The sequence below is a fragment of the Chionomys nivalis genome, chromosome 4 (genome assembly GCF_950005125.1).
Source record: "Chionomys nivalis chromosome 4, mChiNiv1.1, whole genome shotgun sequence".
NCBI classification, from domain to species: domain Eukaryota; kingdom Metazoa; phylum Chordata; class Mammalia; order Rodentia; family Cricetidae; genus Chionomys; species Chionomys nivalis.
The window spans coordinates 93,538,298-93,566,193 of NC_080089.1; the positions used below are offsets into that span (position 1 = coordinate 93,538,298).

The 27,896-nt window shown below is 48.4% G+C and overlaps 1 protein-coding gene across 1 annotated transcript in view; it reads right to left on the bottom strand.

Moving 5' to 3' along the window:
- The window catches only part of Pxylp1 (2-phosphoxylose phosphatase 1), a 62,882-nt gene extending 36,735 nt beyond the window's left edge, over nt 1–26,147 (bottom strand). Inside the window, exon 1 of the mRNA XM_057767507.1 lies at nt 26,044–26,147. The gene's annotated coding sequence lies outside the window, so the exon portion shown is untranslated. The remainder of the gene's footprint in view (nt 1–26,043) is intronic.
- Between the last annotated feature and the right edge of the window lie 1,749 nt (nt 26,148–27,896).

Here is a 27,896-nt window from a genome sequence, read left to right on the forward strand (position 1 = left end):
TTGGGTTTCCTTCCTACCGTTTTCACGCGCGTGCCTCCACAGGAGCCCTGTGCCTACTGCTGGGGCTACTGCAGCTCCTCAGACACCCCAGCACACTCACACAGGTCACACGTAGGTCCCACCACTTTCCATGGAAAAGACGCTCTTGGTCCAACACGCATCATAACCAAACCCAACTCCCTAAAATATTCCTGTGGACACAATCAGTCCATGTTCCGACTGAACAGAAGATGTTGTTACCTGTTAGAAGGTGTCTACTAGACATAGCTCTAGTCCCTGGTTAGAAACACCTCAAACCCAGAATTATTACATTGGATTTCTGACCACATGAACAGGAAAGTCCCGCTATTTCCTTTGCCTTAACCATAAATCTGAAGAGCATAAGAAAAACACAGAGTTGAAACAGCACAAGATAATGAGCGGATCCCCTTCCATTACAGTAACCACCGCTCCTGAATTAAAGGGAAAGAAACACATCAACGGCATCTTTCCAAGCTACCATTCCACCAGCAGAGGCTTCCAGAACTGAGCCCTCAACTATTTTTAACCTTGTATAAACCAAGAAGGCCACATCAGGCAACAGGCTCTGGTTTCCCCTTCAAAACATACAGAATTTAGGATTTTAAATGGGACCATGGCTACTCAAAAGAAAATATGCATTCAATCATCTTCCACGTGTGTAGCTAAAAGTACTACCACCAGGAATAGAAAGACAGAATTAAAGAAAGAAAATACTTGGGATAGATCCTATACTCTGAGTTGTTTCCATCATAATTATTTTGGCCTAAGTAAAGATTTAAAAAGAAATCATGTGACTGCAAAGTAAACATGAACCAAGCACAGGCTGAGGCAGCATCCGAGGAGCCCTCTTTCTGAGGTTGCTTCAGGAAGGAGTTTAATCGCAAAATCAAAGCTGCCTGGCTAGGGATAAAGCAACCCTGGAGACTGATGAAGATGGATGAATTCCTGAGCCGCCAGGAAAGCCCAGGAGAATAGACTGGAATGCGGTGCTGGAATGGGGGTCTCCGTGCTCACAGCAGTCAGTCTGGGACCAGGGATCTCCAGCTCTAATCTGTGAGCTTTCTTCCAAAGCAGAAGCCAGCTCACGCACGCACGTATTCCTCACGTCCACGGTGCCCCTCTAAATGAAAAGGACCTCAGGAAGAGGACAAAGAACACTTCTAGGGGGTGGAAGGAGGCATCTTGAAACTCAAAGCTGAAATGCACCACAGATTTACAGAGGAAAGGATATGAGACCAGGAACTGCTGTAAAAACAGAGGGCGGGGCCAGAGAGACAGCTCAGCACTGCTGTCCCAAAGGACCTGAGTTCAATTCCCAACACCCACATGGCAGCTCGCAACCATAAGTAACTCCAATTCCAGGAGCTCTAATGCCCTCTCCTGGATTCTGTAGGCAATGCCTGGAACATCCATACAAATGAAATAAATAAAAATAAATAAATCTCAAGAATAAACAAAACCCCCTAGGGTTTGAGGGAGGGTAAGGAGGCTGGCAAAGCGCTGCTGAAGCTGCTGCTGGCTCCTCAAGGACCATCGTGTGACGCTCTGCTACCACGATGTCCAACGTTAAAAGTGGAAAAGCAAAGCCAGCTGTTTTTTTTAAAAAGGAGCTGGAACGCAGGCAAAAGGACAGATGAGTCATGAAAGAGTGTATAAAGCTAGCTGCTTTTCTAGTTTCGATTCTGCCATAGTTTTTCTTTGTGCTGAGTAAGTACATAAAAAAATGTAACTGATAATCAGAGTAGAAAACACTAAGTGAAGTCCAGGACTTCAGGAGGGCCATTCTAACTCTAAAGAGGTTCATGGAGATGTATTGAGTGTGGGGCTGGGTAAGGGTTTGTTTGAGTGCCTACTTTAAGCTGGCTGTGTGATGTTTTTACTAGTGAGTTCAGCACAATAAAGTGAGCTTACTAATAATCTTAAAAGTAAGCCTACAGTCGAATTAGTCAGGTCATGAGTAGCCAAACATTAGGCCGCAGGAAACCAGAGCCCTGAAGAGTGGCCTGGAGTTGGTGCATTTGCGATTGCAATTTACAAAAATATGCCACCAACAGAGCGTTTGCATGCCCAGGCTCGCTGCGCGAGTTGGTCCTTGTTTCCCAGGTTAAGGTCCCATCTCTTGCCACCATGTGTTCTTCAGGAGCAAGCTCAGAGCACCCCTGCCCTCTGTGTAGCAGAGACCTCTCACGTGCCACCCAGGAGCAGAGGTGTGACCACCCTGAATGCCTATGCTCGACCCTATACCTGGCTTTCCCAGACACTTCTCTCACCTAAGGAACCTGGAAGGATGATGTGTACTGTGCATGACAATACCATGTCCAGATGTGGCAGCTGTTATGGGGCAGTCAGCAGTGGAGGAAATACTGTAAATTAGTCCCCACACATGTCCTGGACATACTGGGCCCAGTGATCTTTACCCCGTTTTTTAGAACTGCAACAATCTGACAATACCACAAATTCTACCTCATTTAGTCTCTTCCACATAGTGGAGACTCAGGGTCAGTGTGTATGTCCGGAGCACCGTTTCAAGCCTTTGAGAGCCATGCTTTTCTCCCTGAGGAAACAGAGCCCTGGGTTGTTAAGGATGTAACAGACAGCACGGTAGGGAGTGGCCAATAAGCACCAGCCTGTGAGACTCTCAGATGGACTGGTGCCCAGCAGCTCACACGAGGGACTTATTCTGCTCCTTCCTTGCCTCTGCTCACTCTTTCCCCATCCCAAGCAAGAGACTGCCCGCTGGAAATAGCAAGGAAAGTCAGAGTCTGAAGAGGTTTTAAGTGCCACCTGGCTCAAGGTCAGGACAGAGCAAAACTGGCACAAGGCCCCAGAGCGTTCAAAGAACTTGACCAATGCGGCTCCGCCCACCCTGCTTCACATTCAGAGTGGTACCCACCACTCCGCCCTTGTGTCCTTCCTGTACACTGCCGCAGGCACACTGTGACCGGTGCCTCTAACTGTACCCCTTATGATCAGACTTCTCTGGGCTTAATGGGACACACGGACAGAGAGAATATTTTCCAAACTCCTTTGCAACTAGTAAGCAGGTACTCCATCCACTTCTGCTCAGTGACCTCTGAGTGGGCGGAGTCTGGTAATTCCAAGTCAAAAGGAGGTTGCCCGCCCCAGCCCAGCCTGAACTGTCTTCCCCCACAACTTGCCAGGCTCCAAATTCCAGGATGGTGATGAGTCGTTTCCACATGTGGATAAGAAACAGCATCCTACCAGACGAAGAGAACCCTAGGTGACCCCAAGAGCAAAGCTACCCATTTCCTTGATGGCTTATCAGCTCAAATTGTTTCCAAGGTCTCCCAGTCTCTTCCCAACTCCCTCAATTTCACAACCTCTTAAAACCATCATTATTTTACTTCTGTTAAAGTAGGCAAACAAAAACCCCACCGCTGGTACTACGCAACACTGAGCCCTTGCAAGGGGCTCCTTCTCTGAGGACACAAAGGGAGATGTGATCATGATATAACCGTGGTTGTTGTTTTGTTTTAACCCTGGATTATCCGTGTATCCAAGAAGATGGGTTAGCTGCAGGCAACAGAAAACCCTAGCTAAACCAACAAGACCCAGCGACACCGCCACCAACCAGTCAGCACTAGGACAACAGATCAAAAAGCGCCTACCACTGGGAGCCAAGATCTTCCTAACCTTTCTGCTCTTAGCAACTGTCCACGTTTGTCCTCTCCCAAGGCTGGCTTCTCTTAGTGTCAGAAACTGATGCCATATTCCCAAGCATCACCACCATATCCGGTAGTAAGCAGAGATGGTGAGACAATCCTGTGTATCTCTCTGTTATCAGAGCAGTTCAGCATCTCCTAGCCCCTCCCCTCCCTAGAAGCGAGTCACATGTCCAAGTCCAAAGCAATGACATAAGAATGAATTATGACAACTGGGTGAGACCAAGCAGGACTCACTTTTTAGCAAAGGTTCAAGCAGGAAGGACAGGGGTATCGACCTGAGCAGAAGGAGAGAGCCAGAAGCTTCTGTGAGAACTCACACCTGGAGAAGGGTTGACAACACACACAATTATCCCAAGCAGTGATTCCGAAGCTCAGTCAGCTGATGACAGCACCCATACTTTTCAGATCTAGCCATCAAAGCACATCCTGTCATAATTACAGGTTTTCAAAGCTTCAGTGTGGGCTCGCTCAGGTATAATTCAGCAGCGACAAAGAGCACAGCGTCTCTTGCAGCTTGCAACGTCCTACCAAGACCTTTTATTCCAAAATCTGTGTTTCTAAAATATGCAGCATGAATTATTTATCTATGATTTCCTTCCAAGAAGTTTCTAAAGTTGGTGACTTACAGAGTTGACATTTTTAAAAGCATAAACTATATTAAGATTTTTTCCTTTTTAAAAGATTTTATTTGTCTGCGTGAGTGCATGCCACGCATGTGTGGGTGACTGTGGAGACCACGTGCATCAGATCCTCTGCAGCTGGAGTTAGACATGGTCGTGAGCGGTCTGATATGGGTGCTAGGAACCATAACTGGGTCTCTGGAAGAACGAGCAGCTCGTGGTGTGGGGGAATAGTCTATATTCTGTCAATTATATTTTAAATAAATGCTGATTGGCCAGTAGCTAGGCAGGAAGTATAGGCAGAACAATGAGAACAGGAGAATTCTGAGAAGAGGGAAGCCAGCCCATTCTTCTGCAATTGTGAGCTCGCCACAGGTAAGATGTGACTGCCTCACTGAAAAAAGTACTGAGCCATGTGGCTAGCATAGACAAGAATAATGGGCTAATATAACTTGTAAGAGTTAATAAGAAGCCTGAGCTAATGAGCCAATCAGCTTATAGTTAATGTAGACCTCTGTGTGATTTCTTTAGGACTTAAAACAATTGCAGGAACCAGGCAAGACAGAACCTCAGTCAATAGCTGAGCTATGGCTCCAAGCCCAAGAATTTGTTGGGGTTTTTTTTTTTTTTCTAAATTTGTCAACTGCAAGGTCCAGTGACTCTCTCTCTTAAAAACCCACCCACCCATGCTCCTTGCTAAACTATTCAGGTGGCTGATCATTTCTCAAGACTGAAACAAGGAATCCAGCAAGATAGGGTTTCACTTTTTATGTATGCTTCAGCCATTTTTCTGACATTCTGGGAGAAGTCAGCTTCACTCAACAGTATCAGCTCTGCATTTGCTGAAGTTTTGGAAGTAGCTGCCTCTGAAACCAGCCTGCTTGTTTTAGACCTTTATCTCTCTCTCTCTTTCTCCCTCCCTCCCTCTCTCCCTTTTTCCCCTTCAAGACACTGCTAGGCTTAGCATGCTTGTTTTAGAATGTCAACCATACCTCAAGAAAAAGGACAACGTGCACATGGCATGGCTAACTCACCAAAGCTGTTTCAAATATATAACTATTTTTTAAAAATTGCATTTTGTAAGTAAACTGTGTCAATTAAAAGTCTCTTAAAAAGTCAAGGGACACTTAAGAGGGCAGAATGGGCAGACTGTGGTACACAAAGAAGATCTAAGTGATAAAAATCACGTTTTCCGAGCAATGAACAAACAAACAAAACAAACCTTCCCAAATCTTAAGAATCACAGTTGTACACACTGAATCAGGCACACAGGAAAGTGGGCTGCCAAGTGAACTGGTGTTTCTTGATGCTTGAATTTTTCAGGGTTTTGTTCTGATTGGATGCATAGAACAGAGCGCTATATATGATAGGATAGAAGGGTAGATTATTTAATCTACTTAGAAATAAAAAAAGAGAGGATATGATAAAAAGGTAATTATTGAATCTACTTTTAAAAAGCAAACTACTAGTTTTAACTATTTTACACTGAATTAGACTTTTGTGTATTGCATACAAATTTTGTCTTTTGATACAAATTTGAGAATAACTTTGTTAGCACATGTTGTGATCCAGCTGCCCTCACTCCCCCTGACCGGCAGGGGAACTTCATTGTGGTCTATAATTGACAAGGATGTTTGTGTTCTTTCTGGCTGCTTGGGTCTCCACAGAAGGAGTAGAGGTATAAAAGGTTGCTGGGAAAAATAAAGGTTGCTGTTCTTCCACCTGAAAAGAAGCCTCCGTGTCTCAATCCTGGCACCCCCCGCCAGTCTCGGCTATCCAGGCTGTGCTGGCCGCAGCAAGCACACACTGTACATATATTTCTACTCTTGTTCAAGGTATTGTACCTATACAACTCATTTAGCAATGTAATGCAAACTTCTAGCCCTTGAAAATTATTATTACCAATTGTTTAGAATAATAAAGAAATGCAGGTTAGTAACTGGTCACCTATTATAATTAAACTTGTAGTCCCATTAGGTATGTTTTCAAAGTCAAACAAAGATATATTTTAGATAGATCATCTTCAAACACCAGAATGTCACATTTAAGACATTTTAATAGCATAGGTTCTTTTTTTTTTTTTTTTATGACAATAAGACATGTCTGCTCCTGGCAGCACCAATCTATTTCAGAGAAGATAAAGAGCATCGAAAAAGCTCCATAAGGAGTTCACTTTCTTTGTGGCAAAAGTAAGCCACTAGGCAAGAAAGTTCCCTTGCCTTGACTGCTGCACAAACAGGACAAGGAGAGTGAATGCCAAACCTTGCCAAGACAAAACTCCTGCTTTATAGTAAAGTCTGTTGAATATTCTAGGCCTTTAGGCCTAAAAAACAGATGCCCCAACATTGCAGAGGAACTTTGGGTGACTATCTAGGAAGCCACTTGCTTCTGTCATTTCTCACATTTTTTGGAAGTCACTTGCATACACTTTCTGCTTACTTAGTTAATATTATTTCTTTTTGGGTCTCTGAGGAAGTTGATGATGAGATAGTTATAGTTTTCCTTGCTTACGAGACTCAGAAAAGAAACTCACTAAAGGAGTATAAAGTATATAAGGTTGAGAGACATCAGAAGATAGTTTTGGGTAGTAATGCAAGTTATGATAGAAGTAAAAAAGGTATAAAACTTTGGACTCAGCAAGACAGGATAGATATGAAGTATTTTCTTTGAATTTGTCAAATGCAAATGGACTAGACATTGTTGATGTATTTATTGCCTGTAACAGTTATTATGCTTATTGTATATAGTTTTTCTTATAGTCTTTTTTATTTTAGACAAAAGGGGAAATATACTGATATTTTACTTATGTTTTAATAAATAAAGTTTGCCTGAAAATTAAAGGGCAAAACTAAGACACTAGAGGCCAGGCAGTGGTGGCACACACCTTCAATCCCAGAATTTTGGAGACAGAGGCAGACAGATCTCCGTGAGTTCAAGGCCACCCTGGGTTACATAAGGTCAAAGCAGAAACAGATCCAGGTGGTGGTGGCTCACACATTGAATCCCAGTATTAGGCAGTCACAGAGCTTTAATCCCAGCACTAGAGGGGAATATATGATGAGAGGAGACAGAGGCTCAGGGCTCAGTCTGCAGTCGCCCAGCCTTGGTAAGACTTTTCTAGTGGCTTGGCTGTTTTGCTTTTCTGATCTTCAGCTTGAACCCCAATATCTGTCTCTGGGTTTCTATTATTCATGCTCCAGGCCACAGTAAGGTTTTTGTCTCCTGAGGCTTTTTTCAGGCTGAAAACTGCTCAAGAGTTCTGGCCAACTCTCATGTCACTGCTGGACGATCTGTACCCTAATCAGGACAAGGACGAGACATCAGGTACTCCATGGATGGCTGCTAGTGCTTGTGGGCAGTCACTCGATGGCTTTAGGCTATGCTTCAGGAAGCTGCAGCCTCACCGCGTGGGCACTGGCAATGACTGTGGTGGTACAGAATGAGCCTTCTAGTCCATGAATCTGGCCAAGGGCGGAGAGACACTCCTGTGTGCCCTCTGTAGGGACCTCAAAGTCAGCTAGGGAATAAGAGACAAAGACAGGAGATTGAGGACAAGGAAGAAGAGGAAGGGAATAAGGACAAATAAGGGATATTTGTCCCAGAGGGGCAAAGGCCTGCCTCTGGATAGAGGAGACAATCGCGGCTCATAAGCAAATGGCAGTTTATAAAGGGAAAAGGGGAAACCCTGTGTTAGCGTGAGTTGGTTAATTTTGATTGGGCATGTTAATTAAGGTGGCCAAAAGGGGGTTTCTGATTGATGGACTTCAATACTTTGATAGCTAGACCCTGGTGGTCAGCCCCAATAGGATGAAGTGGCCAAACAAGAGAATGGAACTTGCGGGCTGGCGTTAGGAATGTAATCTAATGGCCTTTAGCAAGGCCTGCCAGAGCCGTGCTTGCCATGCTGGGGCTAGCTAGAGTCCCTTTCCCTCTACATAACGCGATTCCAGCATTCCTTGATTCAGAACTCTGAAACAGATTCTCTTTTCAAATCATTCCTTGTGTCCTTTACATTTCAAACCGTGCTAAAGCACTAAAAGTGGCAAGTTTGGGAAGGAACGCAAACTGTCATCTCAGCCCCCAGCCAAGAAAGTAACAACTAGCACTGTGTGCACCCCAGTCCTTCGTCCATCAGTGCCTCAGTCGCTTTCTGCTGCTGTGACAAAATCCCAGGACCAAAAGCAACTTAAAGAGGAGAGCATTTACATCAGCTTCCAATTCCAGAGGGATGGGTTCCATCATGGCCGGAAGAGTACAGAAAGCTGGCGGATTACACTTTGGCTTCACACACAGGAAGCACGGAGAGACTGAGACACAGACAGACAGACAGACAGACAGACAGACAGACAGACAGACAGAACCAGAAATGGCGCAAGGCTAGAAATCCTCAAAGCCCTCCCCAAATGATGTATGTCCTCTAGCAAGGCTCTATCTCCTGAGGGGTTTGTAAGCTCGCCAAATAACACCAAAGCTGGGGATCACATGTTCAAATGCATGAGCCTGTGGGGACATTTTTTATTCAAACCATCACAATCAACCTAGCTTAACACTGTGGATGCGATCAAGCCTTAAGATCAATGATACGAACCTTGGGGGAAGAGGCTGTTGGCATAAATAGTTTAGAGAATGCAAAGCACTGTGATTAATCTGCACTAATCATTGGAGTTGAATTTTGAGATATGCACATTAAATGGGCAAAGAAGGCTTCTCATGGGTCGAGGAAACCATGCTTCCAAGCTCTGCTGAGTTAAGACCTCTGCGTGTGGTGGCCTAGCAGGAGGAGTGTTTGTTAGACAGTGTTTAGTCATTTACTCTCCTGAACACATTTCATCAGAGAAAGCTGGCTCTGCTCACTATCTCTGTGAAAATTGACCACAGGATGCCCTATCGCCGACCTTGGTGTCAATGATTCAATGAGGATAAAAATCTATGCTGCTTCTCTCTGATCTCAGAGTACAATGAAAGCCTCCTTTTGTAAGACAAATCATTTGAAAACACTGATCTAAAACTCAACACAAAATCTTATTCCTCCAAGAACTATCCCCCCTAGGGCCTCTAGCTATTTCCTATGATGCTGTAGGATGACCAGCCAACCACTGTCCGTGAACTACAAAGTCCCACCCTCTGACCCAGCCCCACATCGAGTCCCTCCTATTCTCCACATTTTGTAGTTCACAAAGAGCCTTGTTTCTTGGAGACTCTGTCCATGTAACCCAGTTAGGGCAGCCAGGAGGTATCTAGGATGCCAAACCCACTTCTAGAGGACCCAAACCCTCTTCTAGAGGACCCAGGTTTGAAACCCAGAATCTTTATGGCAGCTCACATCTATAACTCAAGTTCCAGAAAATTCACTGTCTTCTTGACCTTTCTGGGCACCAGGCACTCATGTGGTACATAGACACACATGCAGACAAAACACCCACACAAATTAAATATATAAATATGTGTGCATTTAAAGATGAATTTTACTAATTGCTACTGTGAGAAATGGTCTTTTTCTATCAAAAGTAGTTAGCCCAACAAGAGTTTGTGTGCCCTGAATCTCCTTCACACCCATCAGCCAATCATATCAGGTTGTGAACTCAAATTCCCACCAATTGGATGAGACACAGACACCATCTAAATTAGGGATAAAAGCCAGGGGACATCTTGGCTACACATGCTCACCAGCTTAGTCTGGATTCTAGTGCACTCTTTTTGCAAAAAGAAACTGGGCTAGAGAGAAGGTTCAGCAGTCAAGAGCGCTTGCTCTGCCACAGGACCCTAGCGTTCGATTCCTAGCATCCACATGGCAGCTAAGAATTGCTGCAACTCCAGTTCCAGAGGCTCCAACACCCTCTTCTGACCTCCAGAGGCACTGCATGCATGAAGTGCACTGACAATAAATGCAAACAAAACATCCATATGCATAAATTAAAAATAAATATCACTTTGCTGAGTTACTTTCGATTTGTGTGTTCCCCCATGCAACACCAGGCTTATTCTTTCCCAACAATATGAGGTCTCCTCTTGGCTTTCCAATCCATTTGGTAGAGTGTTCAAATGCCCTCCCTTGGGAGAAATGTGCTTCAGGTGTCTTAGGTGACCTTTTGGGTCGGTACTGATCCCAGAGTGGAAAGTTTCCCAGCAATGCAGGGAGGGCCCAGGGAAATGTCTCGGTGGCCAAGTAACCCTTGTGCACCAGACAGAGCTAAGAAACATCAAGAATAGTAAAATACTCTTTGGTGGGTTGGTTATCCAGGAGTTTGGCTAGGAGAGTGACAGAGATGTGTTCCTGATGTGAAATTAAGATGGGACCCTGATCCACAGCTTCACATGTGTCCTTGATGACTTCTGCTAAGCCTATTGCTAAGGACAACTAACAGAGGATACCTCCCTATGAGGGAAGCAGTCAGAGACTAAGGAAGCATTGCAAACTGGGATGCAAGAAACTTCCGTTAGGTTGAGGCTCTGAGGGGTTAACTCTCATGAAACCAGGATGGAAGACAATTTAGGTAAAAAGAGCTCTAGGAAAACAGATCCCCCCCTCCCAGACAGGCGTGAACCAGCTCCTATGGAGGACCTAGAGACTCCCCAACCCTGTTCACCATACCTTAACCTGACTAAGAGGAATACTGAACACGGTGAAAGAGACCGCCACAAGGCTACTTATGTATTAAATCAGGATTAGCTGTTTTTGACAAGTTGGATCTTAAATTCCAACCAACACAGAGGATCACAGATCAAACCTCAGCCCATGCTATGTTTGGGTGGGGCAAAAAACAGCACCAGCGTCATTTTTGGGTGGAGCAAGAGACAGCACCGTGGTCATTTTCTTTGTCCGAGTTTCTCCACGTGCTTCCGAGAGCAACAGCGCCACCTATAGGCACAGGGCACATCTTCCATTCAGAGCTCTCCTTCCAGGGGCTCCCTTCTGAGCAACAGTTTGTATCTAGGGACCACAGGGAAGTCAAATGGAATTCAGAGGGCATTGCCAGGCGTTCACAGTTAGGATCTGTGGTAAGACAGATGGATAACCTTTGCTTGGGTTGTGTGGTGGTTTGAATAAGACATAGGGTATTTGAACACCTGGTCCCAGGTGCTGGTGCTGTTTAGGGAGACTAGCAGACTGGCTGGAGGAAGTGTGCCACTAGTGGGAGGGCTTGGAGAGAAAGCCCCACTCTCCTTTGATTTCACTCTCTCTGCTCCATGCTCCTGGCTGAGTATGTGATCTCTCTCAGCTTCCTGCTACCATGCATCCTGCCATGATGGAGCCCATCTGGAGGCAAAGCCCAAATAAACACTCCTTTCTATAAATTGCTTTTGGTCATGGTGTTTTTAATCGCAGCAATGGAAAGGTAATGAATACAGGTTAAGACCGTGGAATTTCTTCCTGTGTCTTTGCTTTGCTCTTTTGGGGAGCCTACATATATAGGCCACATGTACTGTCTCCTCCTTGTACCCATGCTATTTGAGATAAAAAAAAAAAGCAACAAGGTGACTATCCACATTTAATCTGTGATATCCATATATCCCCACAGGGTCGGTGCCATGGTGCGGGCAGGTGGGCTTATTTTAACATGAATCTGTGCTCACCACCACACAGCAACCATGTTGCTTCACTGCCGTCTTGGGCAGTGAGATCTTCATAAGGCCACCTGTACCTGCTTATGAAGCATCATCATAGCTGGTTGTGTGGCTTACTGACAAAGAGTATGATGCCTGAATTTTTTTTCCTTTCAGAAGGGAAAAAAGCCGGAAAATTTCAGTTGAGCTACAAAGGTCTAAGCAAATGACATAAAAGTATATAAAAGATGAGACTTTAAGATATTAAAATGTCTAAGGTCAAAGTTCAACACATTGCTGTCAAAACTCTGCTTAAATATATATCTAATCAATGTTTATTTAGAAGTCTTTGCTTTTACCGCAGCTTTATCTAAGTAGAGGAAAGTACCAGGCTGGTATAGCTGACCTTGTGTGTGTTCAGTAGGCATATGTGGTGCTCTGAATAAGAATGACCCTCATAGGCTCATATATTTAAATGCTTAGTAGTCAGGGAGTGGCACTACTTGAGAAGAATTGGGTGTGGGGCCGATGAAGGAAGTGTGTCACTGGCGGTGGTGCTGAGGTTTCAAAAGCTCAAGCCAGGCCCAATGTCTTTCTCTCTCTTCCTAAGGCATGCAGATCTAGATGCGGAGCTCTCAGCTCCTCCTCCAGCACCATGTCTGTCTGAGTGCTGCCATGCTCCCTGCCATGATGATAACGGGCTGAACTCTGAAACTGTAAGCCAGCCCCAGTTAAATATTTTCTTTCACAAGAGTTGCCCACAGTCAGCCAGGCAGTGGTGGCGCACGCCTTTAATCCAAGCACTTGGGAGGCAGAGACGCGCAGATCTCTGTGAGTTCAAGGCCAGCCTGGTCTACAGAGTGAGCTCCAAGACAAGCTCCAAAACTACAGAGAAACCCTGTCGAGGGGGGGGGAGCCAAAATAACAACAGCAACAACAACAAAGAGTTGCCGTGTTCATGGTGTCTCATCACAGCAACAGAACGCTGACACAGAGCCTTGGAGGCCGGTACGGCTGTAGTCAGACTGAAAGGGGAGGGTATTTTTGTCCTCCCAAGACAACTAGGTCCCGGGGGACTGTAGGGCACCTCTAAAATGTCCTGTATGCTGTGGGCAGTCACCAGTTCTCTTGTTCAAGAAGGTCAGGAAGGACTTGCCTGGTGAACTCTAACCATGTCCAATCTACAAAGAAGAGGGTCAACACAGAGAAAAATTCCCTCCATGCCTCCAAGTGAAGCTGTGGCCAAGTAGGGACTTTAATTTATCGTCACATAGATGGAACAGGGATGGAGGAGGCAGAGGGTTCCCTGAAGCCCAGGTACTTAGTCCTGAGGACCAGATCCTAACTGGCCGTAACAGGTTTTTTTTAAGGTGATTAATTTTGGTCACCTGTGTGGTCCTAAACCTCCAGCAGGGAATTGCACTGAAAGACTAAAATGGTTGGCATGTTCCCCGCACACTGCAAGGGATCACATTCCTTAAACATTAGGCTTAAATCCATATGGGATGTTGTTGTGACAACTATTTCTCTATAATTTCCTTCTCGATAAGAAAAATGCTGCCCAGATGTGACTTGAGACCTCAGCTCGCTGCAGCAGCTGCGTACGGGCAGGAGAGACAAGCCCACTATTGTCTTAACCTTTTTAGAGGAAATGAGAGCTATTATGCGTTTTTTCCCCCTCTCCCTACCTTCAGTCCATCCGAGAGTGAACTCATGCTGATTCTAGCCACTCCAACAGCTATCAAAGGGCCTGAAAGCAGATCCTGGGACCATCACTATGGAGACAGCGCTGGGGGCCATAGGGGGTAAATGAAGAGAAACCGTTCAACAGATGGATGCTCCTGTAAGCCCTCAAGAGACTTTGATTTGGATTTAAAAAAAAAAAAAAATCCTGTGTTGTGGTGTCTCCTGTTTCCCCCAGCCTAACCTGTAATGCTAATAACCCCTGGCTTCACTCTGCCCTCACATCTTCTGGGCACCAGTGAGGGACTTCCTTTCCTACCTATACCTGGCTGTTACACAAATGAAACCACCAATGCACTTTGGGGGCCTTTTAGGTAGGTCATGGGAGGGGTACTCTGACTGCCATGCCTGACAGCACCTCAGCCGGAAGAAGACAGAGCCATCATCACCTCATTTCCATAATGGCACTTATGACTTCCTTTTTTTGAGGGGAGGGAGGAAGTAGATGGGTTATGGTAAAGACTCCAAAGAAATGTAACTATTTTCTCTGTTGCCTAAAGCCAAAACAACTCCCAGGGCCTCTTGGCAGCCTCCTCCTTGTCATAGGTCAGAGATGCCAAACGTATTTTGTGAGCCCTGACCTCTGACCTGCCTCCTAAGCAAAGCCAGGGTCACCTCTTCAGAGGGGAGGCTAGGAAAACAGCAGCAAGGCCTGCTGAGAGAAGACTCTGGTGACAAGGGCAGACTCTGTGGCCAGGGTGAAAACCTAACATTCCAGTTGGACCAGGTCAGCTGCCCAGGCAAAGGGGCACCCCCTAGGCAGGCAAGAACTTCAGGGCACACCTGAGCTCTCCCTTATCACAACACTAATTTATTGTTACCAGTCACAAAGTCAGCGCATGCTGGCTAAGTTTGAAGAAAAATGTGAGTGTGTGTGTGTGTGTGTGTGTGTGTGTGTGTGTGAGAGAGAGAGAGAGAGAGAGAGAGAGAGAGAGAGAGAGAGAGAGAGAGGAGGGAATTATGAAAGTTGGTTGTTGTGTTTTTTTTCTTTTCTATTAAAGGTGGTTAGCCTGACCAGGGTCCATATTTTTTTTAACTTCCCTCTTCCTCTTCATGTTTATTAGCCAATCATGTCAGATTGTGATGGTGAACTCCCGCCGTGAGCTGGGAACACACCTGTGCTAGAGATAAAGCCAGCTCAGAGGCCCTTGGCCATGCTTCTACCAGGGTTTGGGTCCTCTCACAACCTTTTTGTTGAGCTACTTTTGATTTTTGTCCCTTTGTGCCACACGTCATTGTTCTTTTCCAACACTACTTTAAACATAACAATTTGAAAAATAAAAACCCTTCAAAAGAGATGAGAGAGGCCCTGAATGTTATGAGTAGTCATGCCTGTGATTACTGAAAAGTCTCTGCACCCCGATAAGCCTCTCCGCCGATGCAGCAATCCAAATCAGACCAAATCAAACTGAACTAGAAAAAGCCCAGGTTTAATGGATAAAACTCTCCTGGACAATTTTCCAGCCCCCCAGAGAGGAGACGGAAAAGGAAGACTGGAAAACCATGTCTGTTTTCTAGGGGGCAGTTTAAATACCCTGTGGGAGTGGTCTTGAGCATCTCTGGGAGAGGGGTCATCATTTGGCAGGCTTTCTGAGATGTGGCAGGGTTTGGAGAGAAATGGGGGGAGGGACTTGGAGTGGAACTTCCACCAGAACATTCCAGACTCTTTGGATATATGGATGCCAGGGGCTGAGGTGAAGCTTCCACCAGAACATCTACAGGTAATTTCAATTTTCTTTGACGATACCTTGCAAATGGAAGCCTGGCTGCAGAGACTCCTGAAGAAGATGGCAGCAATCTTAGAAAACATTCTCCTCTTACCTGTTCCAGTTTCTCTTCCTCTCTCTCACTGGGTTTCAAATTTGCCATCCACCCACCTTAGCCTCCCAAGTGCTGGGATTACAGGCATATGTTACCATGCTTACCTTCCAAAAAAATATTAATAGTAAAATAACAATAAACATGTATCACACTTAAAACTCAAGGGGGGATTGCTGTAAATTTACTTAAATTTTTGCCTATTTTTTAAACAATGCAGTCAACCAAGATCTCAAAGGCAGGTACTCCACAAATTATGAAAAGATCAGTGGTCTGGAAATAGTGCTATGGGCTACAGGGGTCAAGGGAATGGGAAGCACCATGGGTTGAGACTGTTGAAAGAAACAGGCACTGTGTGAAACTGAGCAGTGGGGCAGGACAGGGGGGCCTTCCATGGGACACTGGCAGGCACAGTGGTTAAAAGGGTGTGACGCTCACCCCTTCCATGGGACACTGGCAGGCAAAGTGGTCAAAAGGGTGTGACGCTCACCCCTTCCATGGGACACTGGCAGGCACAGTGGTCAAAAGGGTGTGACGCTCACCCCTTCCATGGGACACTGGCAGGCAAAGTGGTCAAAAGGGTGTGACGCTCACCCCTTCCATGGGACACTGGCAGGCACAGTGGCACAAAAGGGTGTGACGCTCACCCCTTCGCTGCTGATGACAAGCTTTGAGCAGTGCAACAGAGAAGAGGACAAATGGGCCCGGACACCACTTCTGAGCGCACACCTGACAGGATGGAAGGGAAATTACATGAAAGTCACCCTGGAGCAGCTGAGGGGCACACTTGAAGACACAAGCAGACAGAAGTCATTCTCCAGTCTTCTGAGCCTTCTGTCTTCCAGTAGTCCGAGACACAGGGACAGTGAGCTTTGGTCACCAAGCCACAGCTCCAGACTTTTCCTCCACTTCCCAACTGCGTCTCTCTGTGCTGCAGTTGCCTCTCCCGACAGTGGGCATCTCACTTGGCCATACAATGCCTCCTGACGGAGCACTTGTCCCATGCCGATTAAAGGTGCAGAAATGGAGATCAGTGAGCCAAATTAGCGCAAATGCCTGCCTTGGTGGGGCTCCAGTTCTCTAGAATGAGCATCATGTGCCCCTTGGGGCAGGGCAGGAGTCGCTACGATGCACCCGGGGACAGTGACTACCTCTTCCTTGTTATCCTGTTCTCTGAAGCACACGGACCACTGGCCAGAGACTCCATCAATGGAGTCACATCAGCCTCCCTGGAGGCAAAGGGACAGAGCTGTTCATTCAGCTGTGTGAAGGTTGCACTCTCTACCCGGCCCCCATCCAGTCCACTGCAATAAACAAGGCCCGGATGGAGAAAGAAGGAAACTGCCCTGGGGGCCATTCATCACAATGAGGACGCCTGACAGCTCTCAGTTCAGCCCTCAGCTCCCTAAGGAGAAGCAGTGCAAAGCTATGTGCCTACGGTGGAGGGCCAAACCTCCTCAGGCTGCGGTGACCACACACCGGCTTGGCTGGCCAGGGTCCCGCACCTGGAAGAATGCCGGTTGGCAGCTAATGGCCCTGCGGAGGAGCCTTGACTTCGCAAACCATGCCAGCAAGATGAAGCCCATTTGCGAGGTTTTGGAGGCAGTGTGTGGATGGGGCCTGAGGTTGGGGTAGGCATTAAACCACAACCAGATCACATCTGAGTAAGGGGCACGCAGAACTGGTAGCAATCCAAAGCTAAAGCAAACCGTGTAAGCCAGAGTTAGAACCTCACGCCCTGAGCTCTACAAAAGCCTTGCATCAAACTCTCCCAGGTTAAGTGTCCTGATAGGTGATGACAGCCCCAGCTTTGCTCGCCAACGTCTCGCTGGCGCTCTGCTGCCAGACTCTATTTTTACAACCTGAGTAATGCCTGGGCAAGGGACCAGCCGAGAACCGGAGACAGAGGGTTAGGGCACGAGAGGTGACAGTGCAAGCGACGAAGCCCATACCCTCAGGGCCCACCTCACAGTGGCAGCCCAGCCCTGCTGCAACTCTGACCTAAACACTCCGGCCCCACCACGTCACTGACAGGTCCTGTGTGCCACCAGGGTTGGACCCTCACCTGCCTTGCACGCTGCCTCCCGCCACCTCAGGGCCCAACAGTGCCCAGGCAGTTGCTGCCCCACCCCCACTTTGGCACACTGGACTACAAGAATCTCGGGTAGTCATTTTTGTAACTTAAACTCAACCCAGACGCCACCTTCCTCAGACGGCTTCCCTGAGTCCAAGGCTGGGTGACATTCTTCAATACTGGACAACCTCAGTGCCCAGAGCCAACCCTCCTACGGTGACCATCAACATTAAGGGCTCATGTCAGATTCCTCCAGGGCCTCCTTCAGGGTTGGGGAGGGGGGTCTCAGAGCTAAGCTGCAGTACTCAGCACATGTAGGGGGAAGGAGGGAGACGGGAGGGCACTAGGCAGGGTGCCGTGGCCAGAAAAGCACCTGTCACAGCGACCTACACCAAACTGAAGAAATCACTAAGACCCAAGAAATCAGTGACTTCTCACCAAGGGTTTGCTTCCTGACAAACACGAGCAGGAAATAATGGGGAACCATTTCTCAGTAAACAGGAGTGGGAATCGATGGTCACTCTGCTGGGTGGGGGCCACAGGTGGGCTGCAGAGGAAGGTAACTTTGGAATGCCGGGTGGGCTCAAGGGCAAGGAGCGCTCCCAGGCTCCTCTGGTCTTGGGGAACTGAAGGTCATTCCTCCAGCTACTGAGATCAAGCAACCAGGAGCTATTCCACCAGGCTGAGAACATGGCATGGGCCAAGGAACAGGGGTAACAAGGACACTCCATCCACCTACTGAGTCACTTGGCAAATCCTAATGGCAACAAAGAAGCGGTGACTGAAACCAGACATCTCATAAGACAAACGCCACTTTCAGCTGGAGTCTTCCTGGCACCTTTCCTTCTGTGGAAAGACCCCTTCCCCCCCGACACACTCACAGCCCCTCAATATTCAATCCTTCTTCCTTGCTATCAAGAGTTCTGACTTTGGAGGAAACAGAACAGCAGAGACTGTGGTTAGCCATAAACCATTTCCTCCTCCTAGGTATGCAACGGAAAACCCTTACCAGCCTTCCTTGCAGAAAGTATACAAGTTCTGGGGCTGAACCCTGGCATGCTAGAGGCAGTGCTTCACCCCAAGCCTGGCCCACAAGACACTGCAACACTGTCCTCCATGTTCCTGCTTCTGCCAATGATTGGTGCAAATGAGCACGTGTCTGTAAGCCACCTCTTCACGGAGAGTTACCTCACCATCAGGAACAGCCAGCGTTGGACCCGTGTGTGCAAAAAGTATATTCTCAAGCCAGGCGGTGGCGGTGAATACACCACCCACACCTGCTCCCTCAGCTTGCACTGAGCCCTGTTTCATGCCAGCCTATGAGGAATGGAAGCCTCTGAGATGTGCTGGGTGAGAGCCTCTGCTCTCCACTCCCCAGACACCTTGGGGAGGTGGGTCCCTGAGCAGTCAGTGCGTGTATGTGAGCGGCTGATGCTGAGAATGCACACAGTGTCCTGGGGGCTTGTACGCACCGAGAAGTGGACCAGGACCGGGGGAGAAGGTCTCACAGGCAACTGAAGTTGAGGGTCCATGAGGAAGACGGATCCTGGGTGGGACTAGAGACAGCCCTTTAGGGCCCTGAGTGGCAAGACAGAAGCTAAAACAGAGTTAAGATACTGAAAGTCTTTGCCAATTCATGCAGAAGTCTATGGCATTGGGCACCCAATGTTAAGACTTCCCAAGCTGAAAGTAAAAAGAGCGTGCTATCCTTAGCTGAGTCGATGGCAATTACCCACTGTAAGCAGAGTCGTTAAAGACCATCAATTAATGCAGCTGCTCCGGGATAATCAACGGTCATTAGATCAAGACTGCACAAGAGGAGAAAATCAAAACGCAAATGCCGCGAACTCAGAACCGCCAGAGACAGCGGGGAAGCCGGCCTCCTTCTGCCTGCTGCGTTAGGCAGCTTCTAAAATATACTTTCTCTAGAAGTCAGTAATTTTTCAGCTTGAAGACAAAGCCAAAAAAATGAACCATCTAGGCCATGACCTTAGATCATTAATGTCCAAGCTTTGATTTTTTTTCAGGTCTGAGTTTCCATTAAGAACTGGGAGAGAGACAGACAGAATGGCGGCAAAAGGGGACCCGGCTGGGAGATCAAGAGGAAAAGCAGAGAAGTCAGAGCTCCAAGGCAGAGAGGTGCCCCCTTTTAACTCAATTCTTTGGCCATGAATGAAATCATTTGCCATTTCTGCTGTCCAAGTATGAGGCAAGATCTTTTTTTCTTTTTTCTTTTTTTTTTAAAAAAAAAAAAAAAAACAAAACCTCATTCATTCCAAGTTTAAAAATGAACAGAGGGGCTGGAGAGATGGCCCAGCAGTTAAGAACACTGACTGCTCTTCCAGAGGATCCGGATTCAATTCCCAGCACCCACATGGCAGCTCACAACTGTAACTTCCAGATCTGACACCCTCACAGATGTACATGCAGGCAAATACCAATGAACATAAAATAAAGATAAATATCGTTTAAAAATTGAACAGAAATGAAGAGGCTGCTCGACAAGAGAAAGGGTTTCCAGTTTCCCCACACAGAAGGTGTGCTACCCACACGCAGAGCAATCTAGGAAGCAAAGATTCCTAAAGAGTCATCCCAGAGGAATCCCAGGGCACTGCCCACAACTGTAGGCCCGTGTCAGCTCTCCCAAGGCACAGGGTAGACATGCCAGCTGCGGCCTGAGCAGGATGGACCAGTTAGTGAACCCAAACCTCTCAACAGTTTCTCAGGTAAGAAGACTCAGCTACGGCAGATCTGAGACACGCGGCCTGCCTCCCTGTCTCTGTCTAGTCTGCTACCTGTCTCCAGAGCAGCCACTCTGGAGAGAAGTGGGTCTCCAGTGGTGTGGAGGCTGCTGGGGCAGCTGAAGAGGCAATCTGAAACAGGAGTGGGAACAGCATCCTGCAGCTGGGAGCAAGACTAATGCTGGAAGTACCAGCTGGCGAGCAAATACTGGGCTTATAGTCTCTTATCCCACTTCTCACTAATGACATGCATCCAAGAATGAGTTAAAATATTAACCACAAGTCTGGGTCAGACACCGAGCAATCCAAATGAGTTTCTAGTTTATTTAAACAGCTGGCAACTGGGTGCCAGCTGAAAATCACCAGCCTCTCCCTTTTCTATCCTAACCCTCAGCTGCTCAGAGCCATGACAGGTGGCCGGGAGCCAGGTGAGAGTCTGAGACAGTTCTTCACTGCCATGCCAGTTCTTCATTGTGAACACAGCCTTAAACCCTTTGTTCCATTAGGACAGACACATTTTGTTCGTTATCCTATATCTATCCTCTTGGGTGTGGGGTATAGCTCAGTGGAAGAATGCTTACCTAGCATGCGTAAGACCGGAGTTCAATCCCCAGCACCCAACTAAATATTCTAAAGACTATTTCTCTCTCCATCATCTGAACATAGTCAGCTGGCACCCAAACCAATGCGTGAACAGCAACAGCAGTTAATACTTGTTAAGAACCATGTACTGGACACAGCTCTAAACCCTTGCCACGTATATTAGAGCTCCACAATACAACAAAGTAAGCATTCTCATCACCTCAATTTCATGAATAGGGAAACTGAGGCACAGAAGGTAAGTAAGTTACCCAAGGATACACGGTTAGTGAGGACACACCCAGGATCCAACGTCACTCCGGGCTCTAGCCTCCACTCCTACCTACCGCACTGGGTTGAATTCCACAACCGAACCCAGGTCCTCAAGGAGAAGGCAGTCATCCACAGAGAATCTGACAGCCACAAACGAGGAAAATCTTTCCAGAAAGTCAACAGTACATAGGCTGTTTTGTTTGACTTGCAGAATGGTCTAAGGAGAGTCAAAACCCACTTATACCTGACATAAGAGGCCACCTGCAAACTCCAAATGGCTGTGTAATCACAGCTGATTATCCAGCAACTGTAGCAAGATTATTCAAATCAATAAAGTATTCTCTGCTAAAGAGAGCTGACTTCTAAGGGAAGACGTGTGTGTGTGTGTGTGTATGTGTGTGTGTGTGCGCGCGCGCGTGCATGCGCCACCACACTCAGTTCTAAGGGAAGGAAGCCTTTGGACCCCCTGAAGTCCCATTTCTCCCACATTTATTACTTCCCTTGCTATGACCAAGTCCTTCACAAGAAGCAGTTTAAGGGAGGGAGGATTCATTTGGGTTTACTGGGCCAAGGGATGCCGTCCATCCGTGGTGTCAGAAGCAGAGTGTGCGAACATTCACGTTCACCTTGTCCACCCCCATTCATTCAGTCCTGGACCCCAGCCCATACACTGCACACAGTTAAAGCGGGTCTTCCCAGCTCAAGTAAGACCATCTAGTAACCCCACACTGGCATGCCCAGACGCTTGTGTCTTAGGCACTTCTGGATCCTGTCAATTTGGCAATCAAAACTAACCATCACATCGCATTTCAACACAGTGCAGAATTTATGGAGGGTTCCAATGTTTGTATGGTACTAAAAACTTCCGTACTTGCCCAAATGTCTATTTTTTTTTGGTCTATATTTTTAAGGCAGTTCAAATTTAAATCTCCCTACATTTTAGTAGTAACATTTAAAAACATACGAGTTTACTTCTAAGCTTTTAAACAATTCTGCTACAACTTCAACGACTTTAGTGCAACTCACCTCTCTGATTTTATAAGCAACGACTTAACAGTATTTTATTCCATCTTCAGACTCTTCTGTGATTGCAAATAATAAAATTAGCAAGATATTTTATTTTCTAGTTAAAATGCTTGAAACAATACCATTTTATCTCCACTGGTCAGTACTGGATCCAAGAATGAGACCACCTTAGGGAAGCAAGCTGCTGCTTGTTAGTTGGAAAGGGAGGTCTCTAAAAATCAAAGGGAGGTATGTATAAATTTAGTATAAATGATGGCTTTCCCCACAAGCCAAAGTGAAGGGGAGGGAGGTGGGGAGGGGAGGTCAAAACCAAGCATAGTAATTCTGACCTTCATCTGTGTTTTGAAGGTCTGGTTTCCATGCTATTGGCCACGGCTCTCCCTAAGGAAGCTGTTCATACATAATGACACGGAGGGGGACAGGGAGATGACATAAGGGTGCCTTGCCAACAGAAATGTGAGTGTGTATGCCCTGCGTGCTAGTCAGGTCCAAGATGGATGCCTGGGAGTCTGCCTCCTCCTACTACTAGAAGACCATTCTTTCCTTCGCTCCTGAACACCGGTTCGCAGCTGCTCTTCTAGACAATTCCCACAGCATCTCTGGAGTGAGGTGCCTCCCCCAGGCTAGACCCCAGACCGACCTGGCTCAGTGGACCACATCCCCAGGGGCACACTCCTGACGCAAAGTTTACAACAGCCAACGGTCTTCCCATCTGGTCATGGCCATCTCTTAGATGGCTTCCCAGATCTTCTGAGAAGCAGAAGAGTGAGGCCAACACACCTATCCTCAGACCAACGGCTCATCTTTTTTCTGTCTCAGTGACTTTGCTTGTAGCGGTAACACCTACAGCGGAAAGCGGGCACACCTCTTACCTACCAACCAGAGTCCTGTCTGGGACATCCCTTTCCTGGACTGCCAGGACTCTGCTCTTCCCCTGCCATCTCCCCTGTCCCCTGCATATAGCGGCGTCTCTCTCCCTCTCCCGTCCTCACTCACGAACTGTGGGCATCAATTAAACCTCTTCTAGAAAACAGATTCCTACCAGCTACAGGAATTCTGGGTAAGAGCCAAACCTGAAGACAGAGGCAGTCTGGGTGGGAAAGATAAGCTAATGACAACGGGGGAAGAACAAGTTCCCATGACCAAGTAGCACTCTGAATTCCTGCTGTCCCCAGCATCCCAAGCAGAGTAGACAGTGGCCCTGCAGTCTGGGCCCTAGGTATGTTCTTCCTCAAAACGGCCTTTCACGCGGACAGAAGAGCTAACTTTTACTTTCTCTGCTTAGGGCAAAGTCACCCGTTATGGATCATCCCTCAACACTGGAGCCTCTCCCCCCAGCAGGGCCATAAAACACACAGGCAGCAATGTGCACAAAGGGACACTCCTAGGCTGCCACGGGAACCAGTTCTGGAGTGGGCAGCACCCACCAGAATGAGAACAGCACAACCTGAAGAGGCTGGGGGAGCTTGGCAAGGGACTCTATAGCTCCCTAGCGGCTGAGTAGGGTATGGCCACGAAGTCAGGCCCACCAGGCAGGATGATGCAGCTCTTTAATCCCAACACTTGGGACATAGAAGCAGGTGGATCTGTATGAATTAGAGGCCAGTCTAGTCTGCACAGAGTTTCAGACCACGTAGAATCAATCAATCAACAAGCAAACAAATAAGAATAACATACGAAGCCAGGCTCACGGCCCAGGGCCTGCAGGATAAGCCTAGTGTGCTTACTTCTCAGTAGGCAGCCTCCGGGTATCCTCAGAGTGCCTATCGCGCCCCCCTCACCTCTAGAGTACAGACAATCATTTCCTTTCTTAAATCCCCAGTCTTCACTGAGAGATAGGACCAGTTGTCAAACCTGACCTAGAGACTGGACTTTCTATTCCTTCTCTGTCCCTTCACACCTCCGGTCCGACCAACGCATGGCGAATCTGTGCCTAGCAAGAAAGACTAACATTTATATACACATATATTCAAACCTGTGGAGTTGAGAGACTTCTGAGAGCAAGGGTTGTGGACTCAAGACTGGTGCAAGAAGGGATTTTTTTTTTTTTTTTGAGACAGGGTTTCTCTGTGTAGCCCTGGCTATCCTGAAACTCACTCTGTAGACCAGGCTGGCCTTGAACTCACAGAGATCCTGTGTCTTCCGAGTGCTGGGCTTAAAGAATGGCATCCACTTGGGCTTTTTTTTTCTTTTAAATAAAACAAAAATTAAAAAAAAAAAAAACACTGAGTACCAGGCAGGGGGCACCTGGCCTGGTCCTAAGGTCACAAAGATATGCCCACCCCAATCCTGCAGGTGTCCCTGACAACAACCTATCGCTGGGAGGACAAGAAGTTGTGAACATTCGGAAGGGCCCTACTGAGCCCCACTGTGTCTCTGGCCAGTTATCTGTTCGATGGTAAAGGAATAGTGAACTAATAATGGAGCCATCAAAGAGCAAACAGAGCTACATCTAGGGCAGGTCACAGTTCAGAGCGCTCTGCCCCAGGTGGTCCGCCCTGCCTCTGGTGCTCATTTGAAGCCTTCCAAGGTATCTGTGAGGGTGGGCTGGCCAAGAGCCAATCCTAAAAGAGAAATATCCTTTACTTGTTCTTTTTCTGAATAGGCAATTAATTTAATCCAAGATTTAATGAAAGAGCCCAGAAGGGAATGAGTGAATGCACACTGGCTTTCAGGCTCCACCTCTCTCCAGGGACCAGGAGGGTTTCCAAGCCATCTGCCTTAAATCCTCTTCCCACAAACGTCCCCGACAGGGCACCAATATCTCTGAGGAGGGGGCTGTTGCCAAGCCCGACCGACAGTTCTAGAGGGTAGGCTGGGCTCGGCGCTGTCTATTCCATAGTTGGGGTCCACGCTGAGGCCTGCTGCAAAGAGCAACAAATGTCCCTAAATGGTGGAACTTTCCCAGGGTGGACGTTCTTGGCCATTCACCCCACACGTCCCTATCCACACCAGATTTGATTCCACACTCTTAACTGGTTTTACCTGTTGAATGTTTAGAATGCATCCTTGTCTTTCCACAAAGACACTGGCCAGAAGAGACCAGTCATATTCCCCTGTGCTTCCCAGGGCCCAGGTGGGTGGGAGTTGGGATATGGCTCCATTCCCTCTGCATCGCTAATCCTTCCTCATCCACAGGTAGAACTGAAAGCCAGCCACAGCAGCCAAGAAAACCTGCTCCATATTTGTGTGTGGCAAAGCCGGCTTCCTTTTAGAAATGGCAACGTATGTATCCAAGTTCGCCGAGCAAAAGCAAGCAACGAAGTAACCACACAGTCCTGAGTAGAGCATTGAGCAAGCTTAGCCTACACGCGCAGAGTGGCCCTCGGCTGGGCCCAGGGTTCCGGCGCTGGCGGCGGCAGGTAGCTAGAGAAGAACCAGCCTCACCCCTGGGGCAGGCCGCGAAGTTGCGGTCGCCTTTACCTGGACACCGCAGGTTCGGGACAGCTGTGAGAAGGGGGATCCCTGAGCTCCGATTCCGGCTGCAATCGCGCGGTACGAGCACGGGGGCAGAATGGGAGCCCGCAAGCGTGGCGGCGGGGACGGGTAGGAGCAAAGCTGGAAGGGAGGGAGGCAGGCGGCTGGCACCCAGGAGGAGGTAGGCGTGGGAGGGCTTGCGGGAGAAAGGGGGTGTGCAGACAGGCTTCTAGGGTGCCGGGTTGTGAAAGGGGACGCAGGTCGGAGGGCGGGGACCCCCGGCGCGGGGAGGGGTACAATGAGAGGTGGAAACTGGGGAGCGCGTAGATAAGGGAAAGAGCGTGGTGGTGGGGTTCACACCCGCTGCTTTGGAAGCCCGCCCCTGCCTCCCGATCCCGGCATCAAAGACAGCCCTCCGGGTCGCCACCCGAGACCCTAGACACAAGCCCCCCAGCCGGGCGCGTCGGAACCGCTCGGAACCCGGCGCGCGCCGCACTCACCGCCTAAGGTCCCGGCCTCCGTTGCTGCGCATAGGGCTCTCCACCGCTGCCAGCTCCTCCTGGCGGGAGTGCAGGCGACGGTGGCGCGCGCAGGCCTCCGGGGCGCCGGGACCCGCAGCGCCCCCTGCCGGGATCGCCACGCCCCTGCCGGGCCCGACGCTCTCAGTGCGCCCTGGAGCTCCGCCCCGCAGGCGTCCGTGCGGGACCTCCAGCCTGCGGCGCCCGGCGCCCTGGGCCTTGGAAGCGGACACGGTCTCGGATTGTCCAAACGACCCTCAGGACAGGCTCGGGCCACGCAGCTTGGGGCGAGGAAAGCACGCGCACTCAGAGCGCACAGGGCCTGTGCGCCTCCCTACGCCGGACTTAAGAAAGGAGAGAGGGCCCTGGATACGGCCGCACACCCGCCCAGGCTCTGACATGGGTGCTTTAGGACTGCGTGCCTAACCCCGCACCGAAGATCTAGTCGCCGACGTGGGTCTCCTGATGTCGCGTGGGTCAAACTGTCAAGATCCTAGCCACCGTACCACCTCCACCCTCGCGCCTGTCCCGCGCTTCTCTTCTGGCGCGGGCCACATCCGGCTTGTCTCTACTCGAGACCTCGCTGTAGTTTTGTCCCTAAAGGCCTGCAGGCACCCTCGAGAGGACACGACCCGGGAGTCCAGGAGGGCAGTTCCTACTTGGCCCCGTGGCCTCCTGCTGAAGATCTGAGCAGCGCTAGTTCTGTGAAGCTGTTAGAATCTAAAGACAGCACCGTTGTTTCATTTGATCTGGTGTTTGTGGGTCATTTTTTCACAAATGTTGGAGAGAGGGATCTCACCAACGGCAACTGCCAAGCTTTTGTTGGCAGTTCTAGGTCTACTGCGACACACCTGTGTGTGTCTCTCTCAACTGACCCTGGGCAAAACAGGTGCAATGAGCCACTATTTCCTGGTTCGGAAGGAGTTTATCGCTTGACTTTCCCCTCATTCGATAATAACTAAACCCAAACACTTTATACCTTACCCATATTTCTATCTACCTCCGATTTCCACCTCAAATCAGCAGGTCTCACGAGATTCTGCTTCCCTGGCTTCAACTCCGTTTACCCCTGTGGTCCAGTCATCTGGAATGCCTTCTTCATCCGGAAGCCTTGATGGCCAGCTGGCACTTGCCCAAGGACACTAGCTACTAGCTAATGCTGTTCCTCTTATTACCCCCACGCAAATGCACACCATCCTTTGCTTCATCATGCCTACTGACAGCCTTCCCCAATACATGAGTATGAAACTCACCCCCACCCCCGCTTAAATCCCTACCTGGAGTGATTTACCTCAAGGACCTCCACAGTCCAAGCATCCTACCCAACATTCTCTTCCTTCCCCCCACAGACTCTGACAGTACTGTACCAACTCCAAATCCCACTCCTTCACAAGTCACACAGGGCACTTTCTGCAGCAGATGACAGAGAGCCCTGGCTGCACGAGCTCACACCAACAAAACAAAACAAAACAAAATCAGAAACAAAAAGCTTGGGGCATGTCAGCTTGAGGCCTGGAACTTGACCCCAGACTCTTTCAGGGATTGTAGGTCCCAGCTTTGCTTATTTCAAGACTGCTACCCTTTCAGGACCACGGGAGGCTCCAGCAGACCCAGGCTCCCCACTCTGCTTCCAGCACAAACCCAGCCTCTCTCTGCCAACTACACAGGCAAGCCTCAGGCCTGGCTTCCTTCCTCGGGATTGGCCCTTTGTCAGTCCTGTCTCACAACCACTCTAACCCAAAGGGGCTGACTCCCTCTCTTGGCTACTTTCTCACCCTTCATAGGGTGGGCACTCCTAGGTCCAATTCCGTTACAAGGGGGTGAAAGGTGGCCTG